This window comes from Sander lucioperca, chromosome 24 (genome assembly GCF_008315115.2).
Source record: "Sander lucioperca isolate FBNREF2018 chromosome 24, SLUC_FBN_1.2, whole genome shotgun sequence".
Classification (NCBI taxonomy): domain Eukaryota; kingdom Metazoa; phylum Chordata; class Actinopteri; order Perciformes; family Percidae; genus Sander; species Sander lucioperca.
The window spans coordinates 15,463,078-15,482,550 of NC_050196.1; the positions used below are offsets into that span (position 1 = coordinate 15,463,078).

At 40.5% G+C, this 19,473-nt stretch overlaps 1 protein-coding gene and 1 long non-coding RNA gene across 5 annotated transcripts in view; both read left to right on the plus strand.

Annotated features, from left to right (window-relative positions):
• The first annotated feature begins 1,681 nt into the window (after nt 1-1,681).
• On the plus strand, nt 1,682-14,903 carry LOC116044526. Its single transcript, XR_004103698.2, has 4 exons — nt 1,682-1,779; nt 7,344-7,430; nt 13,838-13,944; nt 14,042-14,903. It is a non-coding gene; the product is annotated as an uncharacterized LOC116044526 (long non-coding RNA).
• A 1,316-nt stretch (nt 14,904-16,219) lies between these two features.
• The window catches only part of LOC116044494 (POU domain, class 3, transcription factor 3-B), a 173,781-nt gene continuing 170,527 nt past the window's right edge, over nt 16,220-19,473 (plus strand). For all 4 annotated transcript variants that reach the window (XR_004896618.1, XR_004103680.2, XR_004896619.1 and 1 more), the window contains exons 1-3: nt 16,220-16,427; nt 17,403-17,476; nt 17,717-17,824. The gene's annotated coding sequence lies outside the window, so the exon portion shown is untranslated. The remainder of the gene's footprint in view (nt 16,428-17,402; nt 17,477-17,716; nt 17,825-19,473) is intronic.

Genomic DNA, 19,473 nt, shown 5'->3' on the forward strand with positions numbered 1-19,473 from the left:
TCTGTGTGAGATGCATAGATATAACACACACACACACACACACACACACACACACACACACACACACACACACACACACACACAAAACCCTGGAAAACAATGTTTCCTTTACTCACCGTTTAACATTTTCTGTGACAAGTCAGAGAGGTATTTTTCCTCATCCCTTCGTCTGTGCAACTTGGGCTATTTCTCAAACAGCGTCTCTGCAGCCCCCCCGACCCGGTTGTCAGTTATTTCATGGTGACAGGGAGAGTTAGGCCGACATGTGTTAGCGCCAAACCCTCCCTGCAGTGGAGTCTGGCGGGGCTGCAGCTGATGAGAACAGACAGCCAGGTAGATCCAGAGGCACGATAGAAGTCAATGGAGAATTTCTAGGCTTCTCGAAGGGTTTCATCAGTGGAGGATTTCTGGGTCCCTCACAGTGTTACATCACTCCCACTGCAGTGATATACAGTTATAGATTGTGTGCCTGTGTAGTGGTATGAGTCCTGAAAATGTGAATGCTGTCTCTATTAAATGTTCGGTTTCTGTGTTGTTTTAGGTGGATCAGCGTGATTTACAATTATTTGAAGCTTTCATTTACAATGTATACCATTGTCACTCAGTTTTCTTTTATATTGTTCAATTTTTCTTAGCACACAAATTAGTAACAGTAATAGCAGTGCAGACACACATCCTTAGCTTAAACACTAACTAACTGACTTTTCTTGGCCACTTGGGGACAGCACAACAAGCTGCACGCACTTGACATACAGTATTGTCACCTTATTAAGTTGACATGTCCAATCTAATAATTCCCTATTAGCATACACATCCAGCAGAGGATGGAGCAACGTAAGCGTTCATTTGGAGTCATGATTGCATCCACCTGATGAACATTCCTTCTCCTTTCAGCTCTGTTTTTGGTCTCAACCAGCTCATGAGGAAAATATGAGTTCTAACCAATAAATGGTAATTAGCTGGTAGCTAACTTTGTCTGTTTGGTGCTGGACATGAAGTGTACAGTGGATTGTAAAGTTGGTATGGGGAATGTGTTAGAAAAAAAACTACATCCATAGGAAGTAGCAACATTAGCATGTTATTTAGTCTTTAATTTTTGCTCTGTTTTGGTTTCCACCGACTGCTGCTGCTCTTTAGCTGCTAAATGCTGATGAATTGTCCTTTACCTAAACATTTAAATAGTGTTGTTTTTTAGCTCTTTTTTACGGAAGTGGATTAGGGCAGCATGTGAAATTTTTACCTTTAAAGTCAAAATTATGAGAATAAAGTCAGAATTCAGACTTTAATCTCAGAATTATGTTATATTAAGAATGATGACAGCACTTTATCTTATCATATTTTTAGCCCTTTTAACTGCTGTCTTGATATTTGAATCTTTCTTGTTTTCATTTGATTGTATTTTTGTTTGATATTCCACTTTGTACTCATGTCTCACTTGAAAATGAGCTATTGATCTCAATGTGATAAAGTGTGTGTGTATATATATATATATATATATATATATATATATATATATATATATATATATATATATATATATATATATATATATATATATAAAAAAACAGAAAATAAAACCCATGTAAATAAGATGGTGCTGGCTTTGGACAGCAGGGGGCGCAGTTTGAACGTCTCTCGGAGCCAGAGATCAGGGAGGAAGCTACGACAGCGCACTATTTTCCCGGGCGTGGCTGCTGTTTGGTTTCTGACCGATCGCACGTGGTTGTGGAACAAAAAACACCCCACGTGTGCGACCGGAGCTGGTGATCCGTTAGTTAGGTAAGAAACTGTTGGGATCTTGTTGGGATTTCTGATTTTGCTTTGCTTTGTTCGTGTCTAATGTAGGCTATGGGTCCGTGTACTTGGTGGCCAACAGATTTTTGTTTTGAAAGGAAAAAAACAAAAACGAAAAACGGCCAGTTTCCCAATTACCATTAGTAAATAGGAAAACAAAAAACGGAAAACAACCCATTATTCGTTTTTTGTTTTGATATTAAAAAACGGAAAACGAAAAACAATCTCGTTATCCGATTTTCTTTGATGTATTTGTAGATGGAACTCGGAAATTAAAATGTGTGTATAAATCTTATTCCTTTGTCAGTACCCGATCCGTACCGCCTGTAAAATCCGTTCTGTGCACTGCCTGATCAGTTCTACGCTTGCGCGAACACCGGCAAACTTCACAGCTCTATGCATGCATTGCCGTAAGGATGTTTGGACATTCCCGGTTACCGGAAGAAAACATTAGACAGTGACAGTAGACCGTTATGATGGCAGAGATGAAGTTTACAAGGTGTTTGCTGGAGTTTCCTAAAGTATCTGTTAATGATATACGGAGGGTCGTCTGGCCATCCAGTACAACACCATGTAGCAAATTAAATAAAGGCTTCAAATTTTACGTTTTGTCATTTCTTTGCAACTTTGAAGGTAATTTGCTAACGCTAGCTAGCCTGAGCTAGAAGCCTTGCTTTGGTGTTATAAGTCATGACTCCGTCCTGCTTCAGGTTAACCATGCTTTTAATAAAGTTTAAGCATGTGTATACCTCTCACTTCATGTGTTTGTACTTTTATGAAAGTATCAGGTAAAAACAGGGCTACAAATGAGATCTCTGTGAGAGACCACCATACTCCTAGCAAACTATTATGTAGCTCAATGCTGGACATTTCACTCCTAATTCCGGTCACTTTACTGTATTTGTATTTGTTTAGTATTTGGTTTAGAAGCCTACTGGTGATTTTTTACGGTACAAAGTCCTGCTACATACGTACATAGCTAGCTATATATGCTCCCCTATGTCGCGTTAGCATGCAGCTACAATAGTTAGCTATGAGTATGCTAACGTTAGATTGTAGTGGAACGAAGCAGCACTTTCTAACGTCAAAAATCGCAGACCAAACACTACACAATCGGACATGTTTCAGCAGGAATGTGACCCGGAATTGGGGAGAATTTAACAACATTGCCAGCTAAGATCACCGTTAGCATGTAGCTACTATAGTGTTTACTGCCGTTAGCATGTAGCTACTATAGTGGTATACAGCAGTGGTGGCTGGGAGAGCTGTCATCCCATCTTCAAAAGGACACTTATGTACGTTTACACTTCATCGCATTAATAATAGACAGTCTATGGTTATTAGTCAAGACGAAGTATTAAAGCAGCCATATTATGCTCATTTTCAGGTTCATATTGTATTTTAAGGTTGTACCAGAATAGGTTTACATGGTTTAATTTTCAAAAAACACCATATTTTTGTTGTACTGCAGTGCTCTCTCTCACTGCTGCAGATCCTCTTTTCAGCTGGTCTCTGTTTTAGCTACAGAGTGAGACCTCTTTTCTTCTTCTTCTTCTTCTGTACTATCTTTGATTGCACTGCACATGCCCAGTAGCTCAGATGTAGATCATGTCAGCTAGCTAGCTCCATAGACAGTAAAAGAAAGGCTGTTTCTACAACTTCGGTCAGTTACAAGGCAGGATTAGCTGGGAGACTTCTAAATGAGGGTGCACGTGTAAGTAGTTCTTTTGTAGATTATGGTGAACTTGTGTGTGTTGTAGCAGTGCTTTGCTATTGAGAACGAGGTAGCATGGTAGCGTTAGCATGCTAGCGTTAGCATGCTAACGCTACGAGCTAATGGTTGCGGTTAGCCTGCTCGTTTCGGCTTGTGACGTCACAAGCCGTGCCGATTTTGAACAGCTCACCCAGAGACTGAAGGCAGGACACATTCAGAAACTGTATCTCACTCTAAACCGCATGGGTGGATTTTTTTCAAAGTTTGTATGTGTGTGGAAGCACCAGAGACACAAAAGAACACCCCAAATCCCAGAAAAAGAGATTTTTTCATAATATGGGCACTTTAAAGGTAAAAACATTAACGTAAACAACACAACAACGATGTCGCTACACAGTTTTGGATCAGTGACAAGTTTTGAATGTTTGTAGCTATGACTATTGTATAATGAATATTTAATAAAAAAAGATTTAATAAAAAAGTTGTAATGTTTGATCGTAAAGTGTTGACACATGTTACTTATATACAGTCTATCGTGCAGGCAGAACGGATCGTGTACCAACAGTTACAAATCGCACAGGGACATTGTTAGTTTTCTACTACGTAATTATGCGCATGCACAGAACGGATCTTACAAGCGGTACTGGCCAATAAATGCTATTGAAGGGCGGGTCTTGGCGTGGCGGGAGTAACTTCCGGGTCACGAAAAAAATACCAATGCAAAATTAAGGAATACGACTTATACACACGTATTTTAATTTCCGAGTTCCATCTACAAATACATCAAAGACAATCGGATAACGAGATTGTTTTTCGTTTTCCATTTTTTAATATCAAAACAAAAAACGAATAATGGGTTGTTTTCCGTTTTTTGTTTTCCTATTTACTAATGGTAATTGGGAAACTGGCCGTTTTTCGTTTTTGTTTTTTTCCTTTCAAAACGAAAATTCGTTGGCCACCAAGTACACGGACCGCTATGTAACACCATGGACACATTGTGTTTCCTCTGCAAGCTGAAGTAACGTTAGCTATGGGTAAGGTTAGCACAGAGATCCTACTGTGTTGTGATTTGTACTAGTAGTGGAAGAAGTAGGCTACTCAGATGTTTTTGTAAGTACCACAGTGTAAAAGTACTCTATTACAAGTCAGATCCCTTTATTCAAAAACTTAAGTAATCATACAAAAGTATTAGCATCAAAATATAGCCTACTTAAAGTACCAAAAGTGATGCATTAAAGTGTTTATCACTTTATGTATCCGCTGGTAAAGATGGAGTTCATTTGAACTACTTTATATAGGCCTACTGCCGGGTTAAGTTTGCTAGCCTAATCCATAATATTCCATCATCATTTATTAGTCTATTTTTTTTTTTCAATAATAATCTAAATCTGAAGAATAACTACAGCTGTCAGATACATGTAGTGGAGTACAAAGTACAATATTGGCTTCCAAGTATTAGTAAATGGAAATACTCAAGTACCTTGGACAAGTACAGTCCTTGAGTACTTAGTTACTTTCCACCACTGGATTTACAGAGGATACTGGATTTCTGTTTATTTGAACAGTAACCTGTTTCTTTTGTAAATTGAAAACCATTTCCTTCAGTGGAAGCCAAGCTGTTCATTTCCTTTTATGTCATAGATAAGAAACATAAAAAGTCATGGAATTTCACAATCTCATAATCCTGGCCTGGAAAAAATGTCATGCAAAAGTTGCGTCCATGAAAATGTGTGCGAGCTCTGCAATAAACACCCCACAAAATAGCAAACTAACTAAAATAATTAACACATTTCCTAACTACGTAACTTTCCCATCAGTGGTGGTAGTTGGCTCCACTTCCCTACAAAAACAGACTTGTGCATTTTCCTTTTGAAGCAGTTTATTTACTCCCCCTTTGGCCCTCTTCTCTCTCTGCGAGGAATGGAATGATCCTGCCCGCCGAGAATAATCAGACTCATGTTTGTATACATTTCAGCGAGCGTGCCTGTGCTGTGCATGTTTCATAGCTCGTTGCTTTTCCTTCTTCGTGTTGTTATATGAGTCACTGCCGTTCTGGGGTGCAGAGATATGTCTGGTGTGTTGCAAGTGGGCACATGTGGGAACGCTTGTGACTGGTGCTGGTTCAAAACCTGTTGAGATGGACTGGGAAGCTTGCAGGTGTAAAGTCACAGCAGGGCTTTGCTGGGAAAAGTTCAGTTTGACTTTCCCTGGATAAATAAAGGTTAAAAAGAAGTAAAGTTTGTGTGTGTGTGTGTGTGTGTGTGTGTGTGTGTGTGTGTGCGCGCGCACTTGTCTGTTTGAAGCGCTTCACCTTTTGAAGACGTCCTGTCTGTGAGCTGTCAGTGAGTCCTGGAGTGGGAGGCAGCAGGGACGAGGTTAAGTGCAGCGTTTTACACGCACACAGTGCGAGAGAGGTAGAGGGCTGCCGTGGCGGCCCGGTGCCTAGGATGAAGTGTGTGTGTGTGTGTGTGTGTGTGTGTGTGTGTGAAGGAGGGGGGGATAGGGGTCGTAGCCAGCAGCAAGGTTAATGCAGAGATCCTTTCACACATAGCCGCCCTGCTTTTGCTTTGTCTTTCTGTCTCAAAGAGGTCGATGTAACAGACACACACACACACACACACATACCGTAGGTTCAAAGCTGAATCTGTTATTTGAAGTGGAGGCCATATTCTAGGCTTCCTTAGGCTGGACATTCAGTTTTTCTACAGTAGTGTGCAGCCTCTGTTACTTCAAAACTTCCACTGATCAGATGTACTGTCCATTTAGTCACATATATTGTAATAGTAAAAGAAAACACTCCACCATGGCAGCGCTTTAATGCTGAACAAATTAATAAATGCATTGCATCTGGTTTTCAGTGTCCGTATCTTGTTTTGCATTACCGTACGACTCCATGACAGCTGATCAAAACTCCCTTTAAGCATTTCACCGCAAGTTAAAGCAAGTGGCAAAAAACACCATACACACCATACACATACACATACACGTCTCATCAACATGTGGCATGTGTCATGAAGTTATAGACAGGATAGATGTTTTGTCTAATGGCGTACAACAGGAGATCCTTCAGGAAATGATTCCCATCATCCCTTCTTGTTGTTGTTAACAGCGCGGTTTGTTGTGAAGTCCGCACGCTGGCTCGGAGATGACACGGCCGCTGATTGTCCCTGTGATTTGTGATATCGTCGCTCACTTTGTCTCATCCTGCACCCTCTCTGTCTGTGGGTGTATGTCGGGGATGTGTGTGTGTGTGTGTGTGTGTCTGCGAGATGGCGTGCTTCGAGAGAAAACGCAAAACACAGCTGTTGTTTCCTCGCACGTCTGGATCCAATTAGTTGTTTGGTTGTGCATTTTCTCTTATTTCTGTGGGTATCGGGACAGATGATGTGCGGCCACAGAGACATGGAAAATGATGGAAGTTATCATAACTGTATCACAACATCAACATGTTTCAATTCCCTGTTCTGCCACTGTATAAACTGCTGTACAAAGAGATGCAGCATGGTTTGCATTTCAGATTTTTTTGCCTTTTTATTTAATGAATAATATAGATAAAGACATGGAATGTAGGCAGGAAAAGAGAGTGAGGTTGATGACACGCAACAAAGGACCTCAGCCAGAATCTAACTGGGGATGTAGCGATTTGTGCGTCTAGTTTGAATTAAGTTTGGTAACTGATTGTCTGCTTTAAGCAACTATTCACCATGTCACCAAGCTTCAAGCCTATTTGGCTGTGCCACTTTCTGTTCTGACTGCACACTTAGTCCTTTAGTATAAAAAGTTAAATGGGACTTTTTCTCTCTTCTCTTACCTCCCTGCTTGTCTTCTGTTTCAGTGGTCGTCATTTCCATCCCGAGCTGCATGGGACGTCTGCTCTCTGGGTGCCTTCCTGTAAAACGTGGGAAAACTCCAGCTAAAGAAGGTAGAAATATATAAAACATGTCACCTACAAAAAAGAAGATAAGATAAAACTTTGTCTGTTCACACAGAACTTTTTATTGCATCGTCTGCTCCAACAATCAACAGATAACATAAAAAAAACACAAATATAAAAAACATCTGTATGGTCACCCAACTAACATCTGACACACACTTATACTCCTAAGCCATGACAAGCACACACACACACACACACACACACACACACACACACACACACACACACACGCAATACATAGCATACACTTAGGTATAAACCAACATTCTTTGCTGCTTGACAGATGATAGGGTGTTATTTCCATGATGCTTGGTGACATGTGGACTACACACACACACACACACACACACACACACACACACACACACACACACACACAGGTTTGTGGCACTATTGACATAATGCATTCCCTAGCCCCTTAACCATCACAACTAAATGTCTAACCTTAACCCTTACCCTCACCATAACCCTAACCTAATTCTATCCCTAATCCTAACCCTCAAACAGCCCTTTAAAGTTGTGGGGTAGCATTTTGGCCCCACAAAGCTGTCGGGGCCCCACAAGTATACTGGACTTGGTTTTTGGACCCCACGAATATAGTTAAACAAGCCCACACACACACACACACACACACACACACACACACAGCTTGTGTAACTTGTTGACAGCATTATTTGAATGCCTCTGTGATATTTTTTGGCCCTGCGTTTGTCCTAATGAATTAGACAGGGCGCTAACGAGAATCACCGAGGGGAGACGGGAGCAGCTGACGGTTAGCAGTTCTCTGTGGTGACACTGGTCACCTGAAAACGGGACGTCAGTTTTTACACCTGATGATGATCTCAGTCAGTATCACCCTTGTGTACTGTATATTGTGAGGAACTTAGTTTTCTCTGCCGGATGCAGATTTTGTATCTTTTTGTGTCCTGATATAGTTCTTCACATTCTCGTCTTTGGTGTGAAGTTCTACTGCAATTATTTTTAACTTGTTTGCTCCGAACATGTTGTCACGCTGATGTTTTTATGGCATATGTTTTTTGCTCCATGACAAAGAAAAAAAAAACTCACTTAACCTCAGAACAGATGCTTGAGTAGGCGAACAGAAAACACCTATTAGGGGTGGTTAAATAGAACATCGCTCGTTGTTAAGGGCTAAAAAAACGGACTGAAGGGTCTAATCTTTCACCCAGACCAAGTTGCTCCTTCACTAAGGGGTGGTTAGAAGATATGTACCAAGGTCATGTTTATCTAAAATATAAAAAAAGGGAGAAACAACAAGTGGAATAAGAAAATAAACTGCTGTGATGCAATGCTTTTGCAACCTTGGCCTTTACGCATCTTGTTTACACACTGCTTTTAGTGTGACTTGTGTCCTTTATGGATGTTCTTTTCAAGGAGATCAATTCCCCCACAAAGCCCTTTATTTAGCCATTCGGCTAGATTATGAAAAATGTATTAATTAAAATAAGAGCCTTCTGGATGGCATCGCGTCACTTAAACAGATCAAAATAGAATATTTATTGGTGACGCTCGCACGGAGCGCAGAAGATAAAGTTGATCTGACGTAACCTTGGTTGCCGGCACAAACTCAAGCAGCTAAAGTTTGTGAGTTATGATCCAAGTCTTGATAGCACCGTCATCAATCAGTGAAAGGACAGCTTTGCCTGTTGTCACTGGCTGGATAGCTAGCTTTGCAGGGGGGGGGGGGGGGGTATGATGACGTATTGGCATCAGGGTGACCTCTCAGCACGGACTAACACTGGTGTTTTTAGTGTCTGCAGTTGTGTATTTGATGTGTGACGACCACAGGCTGGGAAAAAAAGCTTAAAAGCTGTTTTTTTTAATATCCAGTAGAACTACATGAAGCAGGTCATCTAAAAAAAATCTGGCTCCTCTGTCACCACCTACAATCCACCGCTCCCTGTTCAGATGCACCAATCAGGGCCAGGGGGGGTGTCTAACTGCGTGTCAATCACTGCTCATGCACACGCATTTATTCTCCCTTATGGGGGGAGGGGCTTAGGAGACCGTTTTGGGCTTTAGCAGAAAGGGGGGAGAGACTGAGAAGTTGTCGATGTTAAAATGTTTTGGCTAAGTCCTGGATCTTCACAATCCTACCTACAGCACCTTTTAAGGTGTGGACAAAAATCATCTTTCATCTTTCCCGTCTGTTTGATTTCCAACTTAAGACAGCTTCAACTTCAACATGAGATGTGTTTTGATTAGGGATTAGGGAATTATCGGCCCTGGCTGATTATCGGCCCGTTTTTTGGCAGTTTGCAGATTATCTGTATTGGCGTTTTTATTTGCCTGATAACCGATAAAATGTATCTATTAAAAGGTGCTCTGCTTTGGCTCGGCTACAGCTCTGTGTCTGTCCCTCTGCTTCGGTTTCACTCACCACTGAGTCTGACTTAATGTCCCGCCCACAACACTATCTGACTCTCTGTTACTGGGTATTATGTTGAAAGTTTTTAATTTATTAAAGAATTGCTTAAAAGCATTTAAAAAAAAGTTTTGTATTCCAAAATCTTAATTTTGACTAAAAAATGTAAATGCATATCGGTTCTAAATATCGGTTTCATTAACTACTAATAATCGGTATCGGTATTGGCCTTGAAAAACCAGCATTGGTCGATCCCTAATTGTGATATATAAAAAAGAATTCAGTCCAACCCAAGCACACACTTTACTGTACACAGCATAAGCAGCGTCTCCTGAAAACAAGTTGACTTTGAGCTTCTGTAAGCCCTCGTCTCAGCTCCAATGATTGATTAATGTAACAATTAAAAATTCCTAGCTGAGATTGTTTTGATTAATATTCCCTTCTTGTCTTGAGGTTCCAAACCACCCATGATGACATGGAAATAAACACACACACACACACACACCGGAGCACTGGCAGAATTCTCAGAGACACGAACAACATCTACAGTACCCAGGATCTTTGGCGGGAGACAGAGAGAGAGAGAGAGGGGGGGGGGGGGGGGGAGAGAAAGCGAGTGAAAGAGAGCACTTCCCATATTTCTGCGGCTGATTGACAAGGCTGACATATGGAATAGTTCACCTATTCCCCAGTGACAGGAAGATGGGGGAGAGCGCAGGGAGAGGCGGGTAAACTTGCCTGCGAGGCTGAGCACAATTTTTTTTTTTTCTTTTAGATTCAGTGCTACTGATCAAAAGGATTCGTATCTCCCCTACTAAATTTAGCACCAGTGGCAATTAGTGGCAGAGTCACACAGCCACTCCAGGAGCAGCTGACAAATGGTACCTTAACAAGTCGGAGAGGTACGCCACAGTTTGATGGATTTGTGTGTGTACAGCTGAGGGGAACTTACTGGGGGTGTGTGTGTGTGTGTGTGTGTGTGTGTGTGTGGAAACAGCTTGTGTTGGTTAGTGAGCTTCAGACAAGTCGTGCATCCATGTTTGCAGCTGCGTTATATTTGTATATACGTTTTGATAAATGCTCGGCCATTTAGGGTAATTTATCAGGAAAATATGCCAAACATGCTGTTCAAATTTCTGATATGTGAGAATTTTCGCTGGAAATCTCTGGGAAATTTTGAGGGCTGTTGTCAGCTGTTTAATGGCAGGAACACTTGCAAGTTGACCATCTTGCTCTTTTTTAAGCATAATGTCCCAGGAAATACCTGCCTGTAGACAGACAAATAGGGCTGTGTATCGTATTTTTCAGCACCTACTACATGAGCCCCGTCTCTGTGTGTAACTTAGTTTTCCTGCAGGTCTTTACGAGGTGTAACGTTAGACAGTCAATCACAGACATTATTAGACATTATGAGATTTACTCCTTAGGTATTGAAATTGGGTATTGAATGACAAGGCATTTTTCGATACTCAATACTTTAGATGCAATTCGGTCGGTGCCTAAAAAGTATTAAATTCCGTTCCCAGCTCTACATATAAATCCATGATTCCTGAATCTCAACTGCAACAAGGAAATGTTGATTAAAAAACAACCGTATATTTTCAGGATGAAAAAAAGAAAGAACCTGAGCCAGCATGTGCACTCACCTTCATCATCACTATGACAACATCATAATTACAACAAATGATGTTACTGTCAAAACACACAGATCCGATCTGGTCACTTTAAAAAATGTGGACAGAAGCAGAAGGAAAGCCAGACACACTGAGAGACAGCCGGCTGAATCAGAGACCATATTGCTAACAGAGAGGATAGAATGACATCATGGCTCATTTGAGTCACTTCCCAGTTAATGCAGAGACGCGGTGACATCAACAAAGCAGCATTTGCTGTAAATTACCCAAACAGAAAACCAGGAACACTGCAGTTATTTATTTCCATCATCTGTCAGGTGAAATATTTGTCTTTGTTATATAATTTTAAAAATGATTCGGTGGGGCTGGCTACTGAATTCCATACTTTTTAGGCACCGACCAAATTGCCTCCTTAGTATCGACTATCGAAAAATGCCTCTTCATTCAATACCAAATATCAATCCCTAAGGAGTGAATCTCATCAGCATCAGCGAGCCAATAAGCATGCACCATTCTTCTACCAAGATCTTATAATGTTTGTAATTGGCTGTCTAATGTTACACGTCGTAGTGGCAAGCAGGACACACAATACGTTACTCACAGAGACGGGGAGATTTACAATGTTTATTGTTGTTAAAATGGATTTTATAAAATTGGTATCGAAAAAAAGTATCGCTTAGGAACCTGTATCGAAGTCTCGGTATTGGTTCCGTTATCGGAAATCTTTAAACGATACCCAGCCCTAACTATCGGTCCTCTATTTATTACCTGCAGCTACACCTTTTTAAGAATTGTTCTGTGTTGCTGCTGCATGAAGTGAAGTCGATGAACTGCCCTTACATCATCCTCACTTACCCAGGAGAGTCTGTTGTCTGTTAGATGCACACACACACACACACACACACACACACACACACACACACACACACAGTCATACACTCTTCACATGGCTAGCCAACCTCCTGAGAGAGAAGGCAGCTAAAAGTCTCAGTAGAGGAAATGAGCTATCTGCTCCACTTCTCTGACACACACACACACACACACACACACACACACACACACACACACACACACACATGCAGTTCCCCCTGACATTTTTAGACTATCTGTACTCCTTGCAGATCTTCTGTTTGTTTGTATCTGTGCGTGAATACATGCATGCACATCTGGTTTTGTGTGTGTGTGTGTGTGTGTGTGTGTGTGTGTGTGTGCGCGAGCATCCCAGTGAGTGAGTTTGACCTTAAGCTTCTCCTCCCTCTTTACAGTGCCAGCTCCTGTGTACTTTTCCTGGGCCTCCAAGATATGAGAGGGGAAAATATCTGCCGACAGCCCATCACAGTTCACGGCTCTTTGTTTATCCATTAATAATTGAGCATAGCTGAAGACAATACAAGTCGTGTGCTTGTGAGAGTGTGCGTGTTTAACTGGGATGGAGAAGCTAACCGACAGCTTTTCTCTCTGAAGTGTATCCATAAGACAGAGGGAGGCAGCATGCACGTGTGTTATCTCTGTTTGCCATAAGATAAAGTGAAATAATTCAGGATTTTTAAATAAAAAAAATCCCTTTTTCCTCTTCCTGTAAAAACATTTTTGATGCCTAATCCTGCACTTGAACGTGTACATGTATCTAATCAATTTGATTTGAAATGACTAGCTTACCTCTCTGGTCATTTAAAACTCAACTTGACTTCGTTAGCATGTTAGCTTGTGCGTCACACTAGTTAGCAAACGAGTGTATTTGGATTTCAGTCAGAAAAAACTTAGTTTAAAGCGGTATAATTCTTTTTTGTGGCCACTTGGGGGCAGCAAAACATACTATTAACACAACACTGACATATCGCCGTATAAAGTTGATATGGCTAACGTGTTGGCGAACAGGGGTCAGGCAGTTGAGACAAAAATTTAAATAACTTGTTTTTACGCTGTTGGAAATAGTTATTCCAGAGTCAAGTCTCAAATACACTGGACGCTACACTTCCCATAATGCAACGAGATATTGTTCTTTTCTTTATCTCCAAGTCAAACCCAAGCTATTGCTGATGACATCACTGTGACATCATCAGGGTTATTTTCTCCGACTTGACAAAGCTCCTCCAGAGCCACAGAAGGCATTATATAATTGTCTTCAGGCTGAGCGGTATTCTTCTCTTAATGATGAGTAAACTCATCTTCACGTGTACAATCTCTGTCTCTTTAATACCATATTCCCATAATGCCATACCTCTGAGATGTCCAACAGGAAGTCAGCAATCCTTTTTAAAGCATTTGTTTGTAGACATTGCCTTTTGTTGCAAGACTTTTGAAGGAGAGCACAAACTAAATTGCAAACCATTTGGGAAACAATTAACAAGTGTTTGTCTTCCTTTCTTCAGGACTATTTTCCACCCGTGTCCCCACCTCAACTCAAATGAACTGACTACACAAGGACAGTAACATGTTTCCGGGGTGCTGACGTTGATATGTGGCAGGAAAAAAGCGAGTTCAAGCCCAAGTTGATTTACTATTTTAAGTTGCCTTCTAAAGCAGGGTTTGTCTTTACCTCTCACTCCCTCCTCTAATTATGTGGGCCCTTTTAGACATTTTTCCCCACAGAGCGCTCGCCGCCCAGAACAAAGTCGAAACTGTTTCCCCCTTGGAGGCGGCCCTTGAGTGAGAGTCTCCTGACATCTCCTCTGGGGGCTTTCAGCAAAAAATAAGTCGTACAAGCAGGAGCCTCTGAAGGGAAGTGAATTTACAAAAAAAAGTAAGGGACACACAGAAAGGACAGTAATGAGAGAGTGATTGCTGTTTTCTCTGTTGATTGCTGGGGATGCCATCACTCCATATGTTGTGTATGATGGGAGAGTCAAATTAAAAATGTAGGCTAGTGATCAGAAGACACTGTAACACTGGGAGTTAAATCCCTCCGGTGCTAAAAGCGAACATTTTGGTCCCTGAAAGTGAGCCCCCCCCCCCTCCCTGTGTTATGACATGTAGGTAAAGTGTTGATTAGCATATCGCACTTAGGTTGACAACGTGTGCTCCATTACAGAAAACTGCAACTCGGGACATCTTATGTCAGCATCTGCATATTCCTAGACCTAACAACAAATTATTTTACCAGAACTACCTGTACCGTGACAATACACAAAAAAAGCTGTGCTGAACCTTTGCTTGGATATTTGGATTGTATGTCCCTTTTTGCTCTCTTTTTAGCAGTCAGAAAGAATGGCTTGGAAAGAAATAACTCCAAATGTACATGCAGTTTATGGTACCTACTACTATAGCTTAACCTGTACATAAATAAAACATGCGGGGCATTTAATGGCCTGATCTAATTGGTCTATTCTGTTTTTTTTGGTCTTTGTATAAGTTTGCCTTAGTTGTCTGTTTTATTTTGGAAAGGGGAGGGGGGTCTTGTGTATCTTCACCATTTGGCTGTCCCATGCTTTGTTATATGCATACCGTAATACTGTAATCCTCTTCGTATCTGTGAGAACTCTTGTACATATACTCTTGTATTGAAATTTACATAAATAAATCATACATACAAAAAAAAATATGCGGGGCAGTATGCATGGTGTTGTAATGCTTCCATCTGGTTGGCGGTTTAGTTTGGTAACGTATAAAAGCAAAAGGAGTAGGTGGGAGAAAGTGAGAGCTGTATAGGTCTTTAAAGTACGCGCACATGGCTATTTCCTGGAGGCAGTATCAATAGAAAAGACACATCTTTGGCCAGCACTAGATTGAGCGACAGGTACACACAGAGCTGACGGACATCCACCGTCACTTGGCAGTATAGGCACATGAAGAGATGTTGAATCTGAAATCTGAGTCTGATAATCATACAGGTAGTGTGGATGCTGTGGTAACACTTCTAGAATCAGTCTTCACTCTATCATGCTGTAGTATGTATTATTTTTGGAGGAGTCACAAAAACTATCAATTTAAACTGTTTACAAAGAAAAATGAAGATAAAGTTTTGAGCTCATGAAAGAGGTCAATAAACAGAACGTAAATAGAGCTCTTAACGCAACAAACTCCTACGTCCATGTAACGCTGCCTCTAATGCTCATTGAAATGTTTTTGTTTAATTCTGTGGTGCTGTACTTCTTTCTTTCGCTCGTCCAAATATAATTCGCTGTATATGTACAGATTATTATTACTCTGTGTCACTTTTACAAAATTTGAATACATTTATTTACTTTGCAAGTACTTTTGTGAGTCATGTCGTTGTACTTTTATGTCGTGATATAGGTCTTAAATTTCATTCATAAAGGTCTTAAAAATTCTTGAATTTGACTTGGTAAAACCTGCAGAAACCCTGCTATCAAAGAAGAAACAAAGGGGACATATATTTCAGTTGATCAGACCTGGGGCACGTTCAATCTCAAAACGGTGTGCACCGTTTTGCTACGGTTTCCATGTTGAACGTCATGTTTCCTCAGAACGGTGTAAAACGGTGTGCAACGGCTTTGAGATATGTTTTCTCTTGTTTAGTGGGAGTGTATCTGGTTTATTTGCTGTGTCACAGGTGATACCCAATTAGCAGAGACGTTTCTGTAAACTTGTGGTTTAAAAAGGCAGAGCGCTTGTACACACAACGGTGTTCAACGCACCCCATTTCAGTTTAAAAAAAAAAAACGTGTTGCTACATTTTGTCGGGGCTGAACGTGGCCCAGGTTTTGACACACAAAGGAAACATACAATAAAACATTACTAATTAAACTAAAATCAAAAACAAAACACTGGATCCAATAAATGTAGATTTACGTTAAACATAAACCAAAACAAAAATACTTAGTATAATGTAAATCAAGTGACAAGATATCTAAAGAAAGAAGGACGCTCCCCCATGACATGACGAGTAGTGGAAGTGTCCAATTTGGCTTCGGACCTGTAAAGCAGCTCTTGCTCCAGGTGCCAACTTTTTGCCCAGCAGACCACATGGAACCATTCCAGACTGTGGAACCTACACCACCGGTGAGCTCAAAAGAAATAAAGTTTCTAAGAAAGAAACAAGACAATCCAAAAGTAACTAAATGTGTGCGCTGCAAAAGATACCTGGTACCATCAACTAAATAAAGCATATGTATGTGAAACAAACACTAGGTTTCCTGTAAATTCTTACATGAATGTTTGAAACAAAAGCCTGCATGTACAGTGTGTCTGAGAAATTCTATGAACCAATCTTAAAAAGCACTGTGTAAGCCAAAGAAAATGAAGTGAGTGCAAGAGGTTCCCACTTCTCGAGTGTGGCCATCACATTGAATGCACAAGTAACATTTAGTTGCGGCTAGAGTTTTGAGCTCCCCTATGAATCATGTGTTGTTGGTTCTGACCAATTATCGCACCTGTGGTGTATATAGGGAAAGTCGATGCCTGGGCTAGCTTTTGCTGGCCATGTCAGGTAAATAGACAAGCTAACAACACTATTGATATCAGGGTACCCGCGGGGTCTTAAAAGTCTTTAAAATGTCTTTAGAAAGTCTTACATTTTGTTCACAAAAGGTCTAACATTTGTATTGTCCTTTTATAAGATTAAATAACTTCATTGTTTTGTCACAAAGCATGTATGTATTGAATAGTACAATAAAATGTCTTATGTTCAAGTACTTGTGAACAATCCTTTTCTGATATTCCAATATATCCTACATACTTTTGCCAGTATGTTCATGAAGTTGGTATTCAATTTAATTTTAAATGGTATTAAAAAGGTCCAAAAAAAGTCTTAAATTTAACTCGTGGAAACCAAGGTACCCCCAGTACCTTGGATAATGTAAGTCAGCGTGACATATGACAAGAAAAGAACAATATCTTGTTCATGCATTGTGGGAAATGTAGGGTCCAATGCATTTGAGACTTGACTCTGGAACAATGTTTAACTTCTGCATGAGGCCAGAACAGGCTGAGGAATCCTGATCTTAGGGCTGTAAAGTAACTCTCCTCTTTTTACAGCTACTGTTGATTTACCATGATCTGCTACAATGGAGCTGCTGCTGCTGAGCGTGTGTCAACAAATGTATGTGTGTGTAAGTATCCGGTGCTGTCGGTAAGATGCACAAAGACAGTAAAAGGATGTATAGTTGCCAAAATAATGCACTCTTTCATCTGAAATGTGTTTCTAAAAGTAATATTTGTGCCTTTTCCTTAACTAACATGCTTATGTTTATTATAATGCAATATCATTATGTCTGTTTGTACTTTTTTTTTTTTTTTTTTTTTTCTGCCCGGTCTGTGTGCATTCCCCCATCACTCTTTCTCTCTGGCAGCTTCTCCAGCTGTCTCCTCACGTCCATCACGTGTCTATAGAAGTCCACCTTCCTGCTCACCCATCAACATGCCAACAGACAGCCGTGGATGGCACTCCCTTTGATATGGTAAAGCAATATTGTACTTCATCTCTCTTTTTATTTGCCCATTTGTGAAAGAGATGCCATTAGCGGCGTATTGTGCTCCTCCAGCGCGGGAAAAAAAAAAAATCTCCAAAAGGATAGTCAGCGGCCGCCTGCATCCTGCAACGCCTCATTAGTGCATTGCCTTTCGAACAAACGTATCAACAATGTTCTGAGCTAATAAGCTTTTATATTCCCAGACTATATGATGTAGAAAGAGTCAGAGCTGAAGGTCACGGGTGCGTTTGAACGCATCAAGTGGCTCCGTGAGGGAATGATTTATCTGGAATTATTGCTGTGCTTTGCTCTAGAGAGTTGGCTATTGATGTGTGCGGATGAAATGGCTTCTTCAAGAGGAGATTTAGGGAGCTTCGGAGGTGTCGCAGCTTTGACTTTCGTCAGCTGGACACGGGCTCTTCTCTCTGTAGCTCACATGCAACATTTTTGGTGCACACGTATGAGTGGCAAAGGGAGTGTTTCCTGTAACCGAAGCATTGTGGGGTTGACTTCTACATATATAGAATGGATTACAATATATGTACGCTTGGTTTTTATTCTGTTTTACAATTATTTTAAGGCCATTTATTTATCCATATGGTTTTAGTGTGGAAATGTGGTGTCGTCTTTGAGCTGCTGGACATCTGAATTTCCCTATGGGGATGAATAAAGTATTCTTTCTTTCTATCCATCTATCCATCTATCCATCTACCACCTACCAACCTACCTACCTACAGCAGTCAAGATGTACTTTAAAGGAACACTCCACCCTAAAATACAAGAATTATTAGTAAGAGCACAGTGAATATTGGCATTTCTGGTAGGACTGCACAATATATCGTTTTTCTATCGGCATTGCGATATTAACTGGCACAATAAACACCGAAAAAATTTGCGATAGATAGATAGATAGATAGATAGATCGATCTCATTTCTGGGTTCATTTTGCTGTTGTACCTTTCATGTTTCTCTACTTAACTACCCACATGTAGACCATTGATATTGCATTATGCGGACAATGTCACTTTAAGACATTTACAATGCAGTATTTTTTTCATCTATCAAAACATAATTGGGATTAGATCAAATTTCCCTTAGTTTTAAAGAGGGAGGATGCCTTTCAAAACCCACGGTGTCCACTGATGTTTAACAATCATGGAGGCATTAATCCATCATAGAGGAGCAACAGTTACCAATCTCTCCGTCAGCTGTCCAGAATTAAATTCCGCTACAACACATGTTGCATATTTGACAGAAGTGCAGCAACTTGAAAAAAATAAAAAAAAAGTTCTCACTTGCTTTTAACATCACTATCACTCTCTCCCCGCCTACGCATTTAACCCCCCCGAGCTAAATGCAACAAGTTTATGTCCCTTCTCTGGAAGTTGTTGAAAGGCACGCTGGAAAATGTAAGAAATCGTTAACTGACGTTGAAGTAGATATTTCACCAGGATGGGGGAAAATCCGGCACAGAAAATGCAAATTGCTTTACAAAGTAACTCTTGGAATGCGTTCAACACACCCACAGATTAGTGATATTTAATACTGAGAGCATTTTCTATGTTTTCAGTTACTGTATGTGGTTTGAATATGTTCCTGTAACCTTACCTAATCGCCCCAAAATCAAAATATCTAAA